Raw genomic sequence first — 15,703 nt, 5'->3', positions numbered from 1 at the left:
AAGCCTGACAAGAAAATAAAATGAACAATTAAAAGAATAACGGACATGTACATTTCGCACGTTTCTGGTCCTAACCATTCGAGAGGGCCTGCTCCAACCAGGGCTCAGCTTCTTCCAAACCTCTGGCTCCAAACAACATCCAGGGGGAACAGAAGTGATTGTTCTCCCCTGAGCAGGCCTGGCGGGACTGGCTCAGACCAGTTTTTGGGTACTACTTGCTGAGACAGGCGACTAAAAAACAATCATGGATCAAGGGGTGAGCAGAAGGCCATTTATGCTGAAAGTCCTTCTCTACTTTCAGAGGGATGCTCCTCAGAATGTGTTTGAGGAAGGTCGATTTCATCAGTGAACAAGCAATACAAAAGGAACGCTGAACATACACATGACAACGAGTAAACCTACACTGCATGCACACACACCAAAGGGAAACATACTGCCCTAGAGTATAGAAAAAGATTGTGTGCATCTGTGATCAGACCTGTGAGATGGGGGTCTACGTTTGCCACAATAGTATGATTCTGACTGTATGAACCTCTATTGTGCTTATAGTCTATTTATTTATATGGTATTTTGTAAAGCCGTAGGTCATGTCATCTTCGATAACTTCATAGCGCTGGGGTATACAACTAGCTTCGCCTTATACAAACGTCTCTACAGACATACATACATTCAGAAAGCTCAAGGGTAAATTCATACAGCAGAGATGAGCAGGATGAGAGGAGAATCCCACCACTCACTCTGCAATCACCAAGGCCATGACGACCTTCTGACCTTCAATATTGTCACCTTAGCTCTAACTAATGTACTTTTCTGGATGGTCCAGGTGGCTGCTTACTGCTGTACTTTGGGTGGGGGGAACCTTCCAATTGCTTCATCATGGTCCTACGGGAACATTAAAATGAAGCTCTTTGCACTACGGCTTTAATCAAAGGTCCTCAATCGAAGACAGGTCGAAACAGTTCTCTGGTGTAGACTGCGGCAGTGGAGTCCGCTGATGTGTGCCCTCCAACTCAGGTTCAGCGCATTCCAGAATCTGGAACCCTGCGCTGCTAGCGCTCTGCCCCTGGGTTTTTGATGCTAAAAGCTTGGTGTGTGCACCAGGTAAGACCGATAACCAAAGGCTCCTTACAAATATTGAGATCCTCTATCCCAGGGGTCTGCCTCCAGTGGCCTCCAGTAGCACATGGGTATTGTGGTGGCACCATGCGTGTTGACGAGGCACCATGAGTTCCGATGCGGCACAAAGGATGTTTAGGTGGTACAGTGGATTTTAGTCTGCTACCAATGATGTTGAGGTGACACCAAGCACATTGATGTGGCCACAAGGCATGCCTGTGTGGCATCAGAGATATTAATGTGCGTGGTGGATGTTGATGGAGACTGATGTTGACGAAATGTCTCGACCTGGCATTGTGGATGCTTATGTGGCACCATGGCTATTAATGTGGCACAGTGGACGTCAAGTTGGCAGAACTGATGTGTCTGTGTCATCAGAGTTGTCAGTGTGGCCAAGTGAGTGATATAGTTGTCAAAGGCTGATGTGGCACCACATATGTCAAACTGGCACCAAGAATGTTTTTGTGACACAACTAATTTTAATGTGACTAGTGGGCATGAAGGTGACACCATGGATGGAAAGGTGGCACAGTGGATGTCCATGTGAAATTGTAATTTTCACTCGGTCATTTTTTGGTGAATGTTTCTGTTGCTCCCAGCGTTTCATTGTTGTTCTGTGTCTGTTTCTCTGTTGCTTTCAATGTTTCATTGTGCTATGTATGTTTCTATGTGGCTCTCAATATTTTATTGTTGTTCTGTGTTTTTATCTATGCTGTTATCGATAGTGTTTGTTTCTGTTGTTCTTAATGTTTCATTGTTGTTCTGTCTGTGTTGATATCTCGCACAATACTTCATTATTCTGTGGATATTTCGATATGGCTATCGGTATTTCATTGTTGTTCTTTCTCCGTAGTGATGCAACTCTCAGTGGTTCCTTGTGCATCGATGATGTTTCAATGCTACTCTTGTATTGGTGTTGTACTTTTGGAGTCTGGATGTTGCTTTATATTGTTCATTCTTCTTTTGTCGTTGTTTCAGTGTTGTTTGGTCGGTATTTTGATGTTTCTTACTGTTTCACTGTTCTGTTGATGGTTCGACGCCACTCCCAATGTTTCATTGTTGTTCTGTCTCTGTTCCTATGTTGCTCTTCTTGTTTCCTTAGTGTTCCACCCATGCTTTGATGTCGCTCTCAAAGGATACATAGCTGTCTCACTGTTTCAATATCATTCTCATTGTTTCTTTGATATAATACTTTACATTTGTAAATCACACAGCTGCCTAAAAAGGTGTCACAACACTATTGAAAAGATTATCCACTTAGTTCAAAGGCAGAAACCGGCTTAGGAGAAGTTATTTCAGAGTCAAAAAGACGCTTTTTTAAAGCTTTTTCCTGAAAACCGTTTCAGATGGACAACTTCTCGAGGCCAGGGGTAAGGGCATTCCACAGTCTAGCTGTCAGGTGGGCACAGGAACGACCACCTGTCCTGGATTAGCAATACGAAGGGGTTGACGTTAGGATGCCGCGCTCCATCTTTCCGTGTTGTACTATTGAAGTCTTGGGGCCTCATTTATGAGGCTGTGCGTCACTTTTACGCCGCCGGTGCGTCACTTTTTGTGACGTACCAGTGGCGTAAAAAATGCACCTTGTTGCGCCATATTTACAAAGTGACCCATCAAGGTAGTTGCGTCACTTTGTAAACCCCTGCGCCACATTATACCTGCGCCAGGGATAATGTATGCAAGGGGGGCGTATTGACGCAAGAAAGGGTCGTAGAAGTGACGCAGTGAAATCTATAAGATTTCACTGCGCCACTTCTAGGATGCAAATGCATCAATATCTTACACGTGTCTCACACCAGGCGTAAGACTGACGCAGGCCCTTTCACAAGGGGCAAGGGGCTTGCCCCATGTGAAAGGACGCATTGCTGGAGTTGCGTCACTTTTGTGACACACTCCAGCAATGCGTCACTTTTGCGCCATACAGATACGTCAGAAATACTGACGTATCTGTAACTCCTTGCGAAATGATGCGTCATACTGTAAATATGACACATCATTGGTGTCGCAAGGTGGGCGCAAAAGAAAGTGACGCATCACTGTTTTCGCGCAGCGATGCGTCACTTTTCATAAATGAGGCCCTTGGTGTCTCTCTCCATAGTTCGTGCTCTTGTCGACTTTTCGATGCGGACCTCAATATTTGATTTTTCTTCTGTTACTGTTTGGCATGTCTGCTTTGTTTTGTCATTCTGTAGATGTTTTGACACAACTTTGTCCAACGTGCCTTGAAGTCATTTGCTTTATGTTTCAGCGTGGGTCTGTCGACATTTCACTGTTTCTTTGCCCATATTTTGTCTTAGTATTATGCTAATACAGTGTGGTTCTCTTTTGCTTTCTGCTTTGCTCTTCCTGTGTGACTTTTGCACCCTCAGCCAGCCCATATTTATTTTTGGGTGGGGGTGCTGCAGCACCCCCCAAATAACCGAGCTGAAGTCAGAATGTGGAACGAGCAATACAAATTCCTTTACAATTGTATTTAACCCCTCCCCTGCTGATGACGGAACCGCTCCGTCATCAGCCGCGGTCGCGCTGATGACGGAGCGGTTCCGTCATGGCCCGCCCGGCACGCCTGCGCGGAACCCGCGCCTGCGCTGATTCCGCGCCTGCGCTGAGCGTTCTATTGAGCGGGGCGGGCCATGACGGAACCGCTCCGTCATAAGCACAGCGCAACCGACGCTGGTGACAGAGCGGTTCCGTCACCAGCATGCGCCCGCCGCCCCTTAGCACTGCGGCGGAATAGCCGCCGCAGTGAAGGGGTTAATCTTGTCACAGAGGTCAAATGGCTGCTTTCTGACAAACTGCTGCGCATTCCTTTAACATGGAGCTTGGAGTTTCCTTTTCTTTCCCAGACTGTAAAGCCAAAGGGGTTAGTAACGTGAACCAGGTGCCAGTCTTGCTGAGGTGCAGGGGCTGTGAAAGGAAAGGCAGATAGATGTCAATTCTTTTCTAACACACAAGAAACAGTAATTCCTGTACATGAACTGAACAATTTTTCAAAATATATCGGGGTGCAGGACAGCAGAAATAAGACACATTATTTTGTAATGCTGAGGTGTACTGGCAAAAACGATTTTAATAGCATTAAAACAAACCAAGACACTACTTGGTGATGTGCAAATGAAATTTCACAGATCACTTTCATGCTGAACGGGGCGGCTCATTTCCTACCTGTGGGCTTCCTGCGATGCTTGGATTTTTCACAGTCCCTCGGACTTGAGTCGCGTCACGTTGATGGCTGCACCACCACGCTGAACATGGTCCCAGCATCACTATGCTGTAGCTCTGCCAATGGTTGTTGTTCTTTCGTTTTTTTGTGGCCGGTGTGACGGTGGCTGCCTGGCGGTGTCTTTCCGTGGGTGTTGTACGCCGGCTGCTCTCTCTCACTCTCTCTGCTCACCTGTTTGCCTTACCTCGCCTCTGGTGGCCCCGCCCCCTCCTTCCCCGGGAGGTGAAATGGGTTAAGTAAATGGCAGAGGTACCTCGAGGCGGCGTCACCAGTGCGCACTCCCGGACTAGGGCAAGTGCCAGAGAGAGCAGAACCAGGCTCGGTGGGTGTCACTGCCTCAGATGCACCTGGGCCTGCCTGGGAGAGGACGACCGGACGGTCCGGTACAGGTGCCTACGGAGAGCCGCGGGGATGGACTGACGTGTACTGGCAGAGCTGAGGACGGTCCGGTACAGGTGCCTACGGAGAGCCGCGGGGATGGACTGACGTGTACTGGCAGAGCTGAGGACGGCCGGACGGTCCGGTACAGGTGCCTACGGAGAGCCGCGGGGATGGACTGACGTGTACTGGCAGAGCTGTGTACGGGTTCAGTGCTGGAATACCCAGAGGTGCTGCGGGTGAGAGTCGCTGTGCCCCAGGAGAACAGGTGCGTGTCTCAGTATTGGACTGAGGTGAATTGACTGAGCTGTGTAGCTGCGTACGAGGTTCGGTACTGGAAGGGCCCGGCAGGTGCACCGAAAGCAGTCCTGTAAAAAACCCTCAAACCAGCCCTGCTCCCGTAATCGCCTCGCGGCATCGCTCTCTATTCCATCCATTCTCATCTCTCTCTTCTCCTTCTCTGATCACTTTTCTCCCCCCCCCCCCTCTCTCTTGAAGCCCCCATTCCTGCTGCAGATAACCTCAAGGTGCTGGGGGGCTGAGAGAGGCGACCCTAGGCTCTGAAAACCGGCCTACTCCGGCTCCAACCCCGTGGGGGAAAGGCCCAGCGGGATAAAAGGCCTGTCCGGCCCTGGGAATAGCCGGGTATCTGTAGATCAGGTTCGTGGCTTCTGGAAACCCTGTGTGTGTCTTATTCCTGGGCTGAGGTGCATCAACAGAGCCGTGTGTGTGCTCAGTCCTGGGCTGAGATGCATCAACAGAGCCGTATGTGGGTTTCAGTCCTGGGCTGAGGTGCATCAACAGAGCCGTGTATGTGTTCAGTCCTGGGCTGAGATGCATCAACAGAGTCGTGTGTGTGCTCAGTCCTGGGCTGAGGTGCATCAACAGAGCCGTGTGTGGGTTTCAGTCCTGGGCTGAGGTGCATCAACAGAGCCGTGTGTGTGCTCAGTCCTGGGCTGAGGTGCATCAACAGAGCCGTGTATGTGCTCAGTCCTGGGCTGAGGTGCATCAACAGAGCCGTGTGTGGGTTTCAGTCCTGGGCTGAGGTGCAACAACAGAGCCATGTGTGGGTTTCAGTACTGCTCGGGTCACAGTCCAGGTTGGATGAGGCGCACTGGCTGAGCGGTGATGACCCCCAGCACTGTTATAGACGGGTTTCTCTAGATCGGGACAGTAGTTCATTCTCAGTGCATGTATGGATCTCAGACCAGGAGCTGCTGGCCGGCAGGAGTAAGGTGCCTCGACAGAGCTTTGGGTGGTCTTGGCACTAGATAGCAGAGCGTGCCGGTCACTAGTGAGGTGCCTTGGCGGGTCAGTCACGTTACTTGATTAGCTGGGTGTGTGTAGGCCTAGTGATTGACAGCAAGGGAGCTGCGGTCAGGACTGAGGCGCCTAGACTGAGTTCCTAGTCGGCTTTAGTGATGGCACGGGAGGGGGGAGCTGTGGGAAAGGACCGATGCGAACTGGCAGGGCTGTGTGCTGCGGTACTGGATAGAAGGGTAGCTGCAGGGCAGGACCTGGGTCCATCAGTAAGCTGTATGCGTGTCAAAGCGCTATGATAGCTGTGGGGCAGAGCTGTGCGTGCTTCAGTATTTAGTTGGGGTTAATTGGCAGACCTGGTGATACCGGACGCGGTTGTGTAATGCCAATCTGGGCTCGGCTCCTGTCCAGTCCTGGGACCGTGACAGGTGTGGTCTGTGCGTCCTTTGTGTTCAGCCTCGGTGTGCCCTGATAGGGGATTATCAGTGATAAGCGCTATATCACTGGTGCGCAACCGAGCCGCGCGCCAAGGACCAATATAATTCAACAATGTAATTTATTGTTTTCAGTATTTCTTGCTATAGAGGTTTTTTGCTAGAGCGCTTCACAGCCCTGATCGTCGCCAAAGAGCGCTTTGCGGGGGTGGAGAGGAAGGGAGTGATACGGGGTCCTTCTGGTGTAGTCGCGATGCCCAAGCCCAGGGTCGAATTGGTAAAGCGGGCACCTGGGCAATGGGGAGGGGCCGGTACCGGAGCTGCAGCGGTGGGCCGCATTTTGGCCCGCGTTTTGGACGATTTGCGCTTCATTGTGCAGTTCAGAAGTTGCCCGCGGCCCAGTGGGGGCCTGAGCGGCCTCTCCGAGGCTGATGGGCCTCTATTACCTCCCTTTTACCAACGGGGCGGGGGTCATTCAGCCTCACCCTGTATGTAATGGGTGCAGATTGAGCGGGGTCTGAGCGAAGTGGCCTCACTTATATTAAGGTGTGGCTTACAACTGTGAGCTAATCAGTGCACAAGGACATCTGGTAGCATTTGCATTTTTTTTTACATTTCAATGAATTTAAGAAAACATGCCTCTTGAGAGAACTCTTCCCCCATTCATAATACTTAAAACACGAAAGCAGTGTTTTGCGAAAAAGTGCAACACGCAAATGTGGGCCACTTTTTCATAGAGAGCCCGGGCCTATTTTTGACCCCAATCCCACGCTGTTTTGCCGTAGGTGTCTTGACTTCAGATCAAACAGGTGAAGCAAGTGTTGCAGAACTAGAACAGGCTGTGAGGGTGAAACCGATGGCGAGATACACCAAGGTGGAGCAGGCAGGAACCGGACCGAGGCTTCCATAAACCCCCCTCTGGGGCATCAAAATGGTAAAACCTTGGCGCACAGAGCCATGCATTTCAGTGAAGAGGTCATAGTTTGGCTTAAGGCGCTGGCTAGCGTTAGACATTAAACAGGACAGCAGTGCGCATGTCACCGTGGAAGGTTACTGACGCACGGCTGTGTCAGGAAAATGACAGCCTTGGAATGCTGGGGCGTCACCCAGCCATAGGCATTCCTGAAGAGGCGGGAATTTTTGAGCCACTGGAGGAACTTGACAAAGTCTGTTTCACATGAGCAGGGACTGGGAGGCCTGGGCATAAAGCAATCTGCCTCCACGCCAGGAGCGGCTGGTAACATACAAAAGCGGTAACCGCATCCCACAACACAAATACATTAAAAAGGAATACATTTAAAAACACTCGCGTGCACTAAAATTAAATTAAAAGTATTATAAATCCACTTACCTGTGCTGCGTCCTCCGTGTTCTCACAGTCCATGGTTATGACTCGCTCCAGTAGAAGTGTAAACTTCCCTAACCAATGCAGACGCTGCTCTCAAGCTGGATGAGAGCAGCACCTGGATTGGATGGTGCATCCTGGCTGGACGCTCCTTTAGGCCCTGTATTGCCTGTGCTTGGTCTCCACCAAGCTGTCTAAGGCAGCTTAGTGGAGACCTGCAACGTGCGCATGTCACTTTGGCCAGCTCAAGACTGCTGGCCAAACTGACTTGTGCACTTTGCAGTGTCAGGCCAGTACGTCACCAGTGGGTGGGGGTGGGGGGTGGGGTGACGCTCTCCCGCCCTCCTGAAGAAACCGCAGCTGCTCCACGCTATTTGGATCTGGTTGGCTCGATGGTGAGCCTGCAGTGATTGGCTGACCACAGATATCAGGATGGTTAAAAACTCTGGTTGAACTTAAAAAGCTCATATGTTGCGTGGCCATGAAAGTGCCTTGTGGGTGAGTGAGGCCTAGTGTCTTGGCAGGACAATTTTTGAGTGTGCCCCTTCTGACAAGTTGTCATAGAACCATCTAGTGAAAGACATTTCAAGGAGACAAGACAGGCCATATTTGGTCAATAGACCAGATGTAACTTAACTAAACCAACAGCTGTGTGACTGAACTGTATTGCAGCTTGCTCAATCCTCCGTGAGGGCATTTAGTGTCTCCTGTTGGGTACTAACCAACGACCATGGAATATCCTTAACTGGACATCTGATCACTCACAGGATAAGAATATTTAAACATTTCTCAAACACTCATTCTCACTACACCACGTATGGACACCTCTAACTTTTGGGAGCCACTGGTTAGTGCATTAACGGGACTCTTTGTCCTCCTGAAAGCTACAGACCCCTTTTTTGTGGCTGAACTTGTTTAACCTAACCACTCTAGGACAGTTCCTCACCTATAGGTCTATCTGTAACCTTACCACTCGGAGATCTCCAACCGAAGCTCTTCACCTCTCCATGAGTAATCTTAACAATAACCACCATCCCTACACTCCCCCAACCCTGGTGACGCAATAGGACTCTATACGTGGAGAAGTGTGGCTCACCGATTAGAGCGGCAGACCCTGAGGCAGAGGTCTGGCCCGGGACCAGGGTTCAATTCCCGACGCGGCAGGGTCTTGGGCTCAATGTCCACAGACTCGATAATTCTTGCCTAGGTGCCTACTCTAATCATGGGTCCCACTCTGCAACTCTGGGCAATAGCTTGCTTAATCTCCACAACGGCCCCGAAAGCGCCAGGATGCCTGGCCTCACCTTGGGGGTGCCCTGGAGGGGGCATCTCACAGGGAAAGCCAGGACGGGTTCCACAGCGGTATACAGCGCCAGGATGCCTAAAAGGTGTTAGTGCACTTTACAAGTATACATACATTTACATTTACATACAACAATTTTGACAAAATACCAGAGTTCATCTGTGGAGATATCAGTTCCGATTGCCTAAATGGCGAGCCGGCCAGACAAACCACGTCTCATTCCAAGAATAAGCCGCCCTATGATGAAGCAGGCCACCTTGGCATGTCAACGTTCAGTGTCCTTAAAACAAACCACTCCCATAGCCTCTATTACTCTTTCGGTACACGGTTCACTCCAACAGAAGACTCCATTCTGAAAAAAAGCAAAGGGGGAACCATGGATGGATGGACAAACCAAGATCGATAAAGGGACATATTAAGGAAGGAGGGGTGGGTGGCGGCGGTGAAAATGAAAAAGGTGAGAAAAAAATTGTTCATTAAGTAAACATCAGGGAATGTAACATGCGGGTTCGTGGCCTAGTGTCGGCTGGACCCGGCACCCTCGACCCCTAACTTCAATGCACACTTTTCACTTTCTATGTCCCTCTCTTTTAAAGGGTTAACACAATGAATTGTTATTTAAAGCACTCTGACACAGCAGGGCCAAGCGCCAAATGAAACTTGTTATTACTATCGATAGGTGAGGAAGCCTGTGTAGTAATGAATGGCCACATATTTACAGGGAGTTATGAAACAGCTTTAATAACTGAGTGCAGCTTTCAGAAGAATCTATTAGAAGCCTCTGCCGGGCACACCCTGCAGCTCAAACGGGTCACCAGGAGGGCGCGGGTGGCATTCCAAACTTTGAAATACATTCCCAGAATAGTAATTGAGTTTGACAATGCCTAGTTATCCAAGCATCTGTGGGTATTCAAATATATCCGTTCTCAGATAGATAAGGTTGATTTCCCCTTACCAAGCATAGGAGTAAATAAATTTCCAGTAGAGGGACTGGGAATGTAACACCATCAAAACTGGCGAGATTTTAAGATAAGAGGTTTCCTACAGGGAGGATATATATATATATATATATATATATATATATATATATATATATATATATATATATATGAAACAATCCCAATTTTCTCTCGCCTGGAGCCCAGTCACGGATACCTTTGGCGCAGAAATGAAGAGGAGACTCAACTGCAGGTGAGCAGTTTTATTAAATCGTGGGGAAGGCGCACCTCAGCATAACGTTTCGGCCTTCACAGAGGCCTTGGTCACATGACGCATGCAAAAGGGGAAGCAGTATTTAAAGTGCTAGTGCAAGTGATCTTTGTTGTTTCATTGGTTAGACCTCGCCACATGATATAATCAACAAATAATAGACATGGAAGACAGATTTAGGCATAAATGCCACTCATTCCGGGATAATCCCTTGAAAGTCAATAAGCAATGTGCAAATTAGCTATGTGCAAGATAGACATGGAAGTCAGATTTAGGCAAAAATGCCACTCATTCCGGGATAATCCCTTGAATAAAAATAGGCAATGTGCAAATTAGCTATGTGCAAAATACAATCAGTGATGGACTAGTGCAAATCTTAATATTTACACAATATTCAATTCAGAGTACATCAACAAATATATATACACTACTAATTAATATATTTACACCTCTTCTAAGATGGCCATGTAACCACAGGTTATAAATAACGTAGGGTTATGATTGTTTAAATGCATTCCAAAATCCCCAACAGTAACAGTCATTTAAAAAAGAATTATCTATAATACAGCTTGCACATATAAAAGAAGAGAGTCATATCTGTCCATGTCAACGAAGCCGGTGGGGAGGAGATAGAATTTGCTTAATTAAATACATTATCGCAGCCTCCCCTACGTTATAACCAAGATCTACAGAACATTACATCAAACACTAGCTAACAGTGATTAAAAACCGTGATATGTGCACAAATATATTTTGTTCTCTCTTTTTTTCTTTTGTTTTCCCATATGGAAACCATTTTCAATGAAACTTTGTTTTCCTCTTATCAGTTGTATGATTCTTAGAGATTAAATTCATTCTCCCTGAATGCTATACACTCTTATAGCCCAAGCCTGGGCTATGATAAAGTATATGGTCAATAGGCATAATGGACATTCTCAGGACCTGGATTAACTAGAACGCTGTTTTTAACTGGTAACACTAACTTGTACAGATTACCTTGCTCCCAAATATACCGAAACCACACAATATCCAGGATCAATACCCAAACCCAAGGGAGTAGTTAAGTCTAAATCATATAGCGTTTAGAGACAGGTATAGAAATCTTCCGTGGAGTTTAATCCTCCCGGGGTTCTGCTGTCCATTTCCAGTATGTACCTAGTCTCCAATCTTCTTAGGGCACCCTCTCTATTCCCTCCTCTTCTCAGTGGGCCTACATCATCAATGGCATAATATCTCAACAGGGCGCTGTCATTATTATGGCACTCCTTGAAGTGACGCGCTACAGGATATGCCGGGTCACTAGTGTTGATGGCCCTTATGTGCTGGAGTATCCTTTTGTGCACCTGTAGCTTGGTGCTACCTACATAACGCAGGGCACACGGACACTCCAGCACATATACCACAAATTCACTTTTACAGGTCAACTGTTTCTTGATCTTCCGGGCAACAGTGGAAAATGCAACCGCAAACTCTGTCTTGTTCAGTCCGTGTTGACAGGCTTTACAGGTAGAGCACTTCCTAAAACCCTTACTTTTGTCCAGCCAATTACTACGTGACACAATTTCTGGACTAGATTTAACGAGGGCATCCTGCATTGAATATGCCTTTCTATAGGTGATATTTGGTTTAGCTGGGAGTTTCTCACCTATAATTGGGTCGCATTTAATAAGATCCCAATGCTTTGTGATGATTTTCCTAAGGGCTCCATGTTGCCTGTTATAAGGCCAGATCAGCCTGGCCGATTGATCTTGGGAGGTGTCTGGTCCAGAAGTATTTTTGCGTTGGAGGGACTCACTGCGTGATAAGGCATTCGCTTTATCAATTGCCTTATCAATTTGAATAGCTTGATACCCCCTAGCCAGAAATCTAATTTTACTGGCCTCCTGTGCCTGGAGGCATTGGGCATTCGTGCTACTCAATCGTCTAATACGCAACATCTCCCCATAGGGGATGCTGCGTATGAGATGGGAAGGATGGTGGCTACTGGCATGGAGTACTGTGTTGCCTGATGTGGGCTTCCTGTATAGCCTAGTTTCCAGTTTGTCCTGGTCATTTAAGATTGTCATATCCAAAAAATGCACCTGTACTTGACTAATCTCTGAGGTAAAGGAAAGATTATAGTCATTGCAGTTCAAAGTCTCAATAAAATGCTCGGCTTCCAGACGTGTGCCCCTCCAAATGAGAAACACATCGTCTATATAACGATACCAGCGCACAACAGAACTCATTGTTATGGCAGCATGTTCGCCAAAGAGGACCTGTCTCTCCCAGTAGCCCATATGCAAACAGGCATAGCTGGGAGAGAAACAGGCCCCCATGGCAACACCTCTAACCTGCTGATAGTATCTGTTGTTAAACATGAAAAAATTGTGATGTAAACAGAATGAAATCATAGATAATAACATGCGATTATGCTCAACCATCATGATCTGTCTCTGACCCAGATAAAATTCGATGGCCCGTAGACCATCTTTGTGGTTTATGCTCGTATATAAAGATGTTACATCTAACGTGATCAAAAACCATTCAGGATCCCATTCTACATCCTCAATTTTACGCAAAAAATCTGTGGAATCCTGAACAAATGAAGGAAACCGTTGTACATGTTCTTGGAGGAATGAATCCACGTAAATGGTTGTCTTTTCCAACAAACCCCCGCATGCTGCAATGATCGGTCTCCCCGGGGGATTGTCTGGATTCTTGTGTACCTTCGGGATCAGATACATTACTGGCATAATCGGATTGTCATTTTTCAAATATTTTAGCTCATCAAGACTAATAAGGCCATAGGACCTCCATCCCATTAATAACGTGTAGAAGTCCCCCTGGGCTTTCCTGACCAGGCTGATGTCACTATGTCTATAACAGTCTGAATTGTTAAGTTGTGAGAGGGCTTCCTTCAAATATAGTTGTCGTGGCCACAATACTATATTGCCCCCCTTATCGGACTGTCTCACAATAATATTTAGATTTTCCTGGATTTTCTTGATAAGTTTTGAATATTGATCATTCTGTACATATTTTCTCTTTTTATTGCCAAGCATTTTAGAGTACAGCACCTTGATTTCCTTAGAAGTTGTATCATGAAAATGTCAATGTTGTCATATAACATGACAGGAGTATATGTTGAGCGCGGTTTGAAAGATGAAAGGCCCCCTATATTGCCAGCAGTCTGTTCCAATACGACTTGGGACATTGATTGTTCCTCTCTGAGAGTTTCCATGTCCTGCAGACATGGGGCATCACATGCCTGGAGCCCCTGATTGCCCGCATCTGTCTGTGCCGGTATTCTGCGTGTTTTGCTCCCTGCAAAATGTTTCTGCAACTTTAATTTCCGGATGAATTTATATAAATCTATCCTAATGTCTGCATAATTAAAGTCACTGGGAGGGCAAAACGTGAGACCCATGGATAGGATACGTAATTCAGACTGAGTGAACACAGTGTCCGTAAGATTGATCACGGAAAGGGCAGTACCTGCAGTCACCAATGACTCGCTCACTTCCTGTTCCATTTCCTGACATTTCTCTTCTTTTTTTGCTGATTTGTGTCTTGCGTTTGATTTGCGACGTTGGTAGCGATTTGCGTTGCGGATTTTGTTCCTACTGATGTTTGATTTCTCGGACGCAGAGTTTCGCGTCTGTCTTTCCGTAGACACTCGAGCTCCTCCGCCAGTGTGAGCCTGGTAAACCCCAATTGAGAAGTGGTCTGAGAGGTGTTAGAATCAGAGTCACTATTAACACTGGAGCTGAGGTTAGATTCCGAAGTGTCATCTTGCACAATTGCCTTTGCTCCTGATCCAACGGTAGAGTGGCCAACACCGGATGCTGGTTTAGGTCTTCTATTAGCTTTAATAGCTTCGTATTTTTTAGCAAATGTAAAAATTCGCCCCTCAGCATAATCCGCTTTGTCTCTTTGAAACTTATAGGCTTTTCTCTTCCCAATTGTATCCTCTTCCTTCTGAATTCTTGCCATCATATCACCTCGCAATTTGGTGCATTCAGTACTTAGCTCACCGCATGTTGCTTCAATCTCCATGTTGAGTTGCTCTATTTGCGCCTGTGCTTTCCGACGATCACTCTCAGCATAGCGCACCAATAATTGTACCAGACCACGAGCGTGCTCGAGATTCCACTCCGCCAACTCCCTGAGCATTTCTGGGTCAGGATCCTCATAGCTGGGGGCCAGCATCACTCGTAACCCCCTCGGAATCCTGGTAACCTCCAAATATCGGCTTAGGGAGCGGTGTTCCCACCATTTTGAAAGTTCGCGCCGCATCAACTTTTCCAGTTTTTTAAACTTTTCTCGGGCGCTGACCATTTCACTTACAGGCGCTTCCGGTACTGCTGCCAAACCAGATGTCCCCCGGCCGGGGAGTCATCAAATGCATTCAGGGCTATTAGTTCCCTTGCTTTTATTGCGTCTGCCGACATGCTGCCTTCCTTTTGGTTGCCTCACGCTAAATGCGCGCCCACAGTCAAAGAACGGTCCTAACAAATGCACGCCGTAAAATGACTAGGCACAAACTCTCCTTACCGGCGCTGTCTGGAAATCCGACTTCAGAACCGTGGCCCGACTCAGGGTAATCCCGGAGAGAAAAGATCACCTCCGTAACCCTCGTCAGGTCCGTGTTGCTGTCGGCGTCTTCAGTGTCCCGGGGCTGGAGCAGCTTCTCCTCCACCGGAGATAACAAACGACTTCCGGGTTACCAGAGGTCTCGGCTTCCTGTTGCTCCGCCACTTGCAAGAAGAGGGGTCATCCACAATAACCAGCGAAGCGCACTGCCAGTCAATAGAGATGAAACAATCCCAATTTTCTCTCGCCTGCAGCCCAGTCACGGATACCTTTGGCGCAGAAATGAAGAGGAGACCCAAGTGCAGGTGAGCAGTTTTATTAAATCGTGGGGAAGGCGCACCTCAGCATAACGTTTCGGCCTTCACAGAGGCCTTGGTCACATGACGCATGCAAAAGGGGAAGAAGTATTTAAAGTGCTAGTGCAAGTCATCTTTGTTGTTTCATTGGTTAGACCTCGCCACATGATATAATCAACAAATAATAGACATGGAAGACAGATTTAGGCATAAATGCCACTCATTCCGGGATAATCCCTTGAAAGTCAATAAGCAATGTGCAAATTAGCTATGTGCAAGATAGACATGGAAGTCAGATTTAGGCAAAAATGCCACTCATATATATATATATATCTATATATTACCTACTGGCGGTCGCCAGTAGGTAGTTATAGTTAGGACCTAGTTTCCATAGGAAATCCGCAACATTCTATTGAGAATAACTTTGGCGCCGGTGGACGAATCTTTGCGAATTTCTCAAAGAAGATGGCCTGCTCCGCTCCGCTCCTTCCCTGAAAGTTTGGGGGGGATTTGTCAAGTGGGGGCTGAGATAAAAGGGGGTCCCAAAACGTGTTTTCCCCATGT

At 47.4% G+C, this 15,703-nt stretch overlaps 1 protein-coding gene across 3 annotated transcripts in view; it reads left to right on the top strand.

Moving 5' to 3' along the window:
• The window catches only part of RNF225 (ring finger protein 225), a 147,219-nt gene that overhangs the window by 56,109 nt on the left and 75,407 nt on the right, over positions 1-15,703 (top strand). Inside the window, exon 1 of one of the 3 annotated variants that reach the window (XM_078645695.1) lies at positions 4,620-4,985. The exons of the other annotated variants lie outside the window; for them this stretch is intronic. The gene's annotated coding sequence lies outside the window, so the exon portion shown is untranslated. Of the gene's footprint in view, positions 1-4,619; positions 4,986-15,703 lie in introns of those variants that run through there. 3 annotated transcript variants of the gene reach the window in all.

The sequence above is a fragment of the Lissotriton helveticus genome, chromosome 5_1, assembly GCF_964261635.1.
Source record: "Lissotriton helveticus chromosome 5_1, aLisHel1.1, whole genome shotgun sequence".
NCBI classification, from domain to species: Eukaryota; Metazoa; Chordata; class Amphibia; order Caudata; family Salamandridae; genus Lissotriton; species Lissotriton helveticus.
Note: the sequence above shows the minus strand (reverse complement) of the source record. Positions and strands in the feature narration are given on the sequence as shown.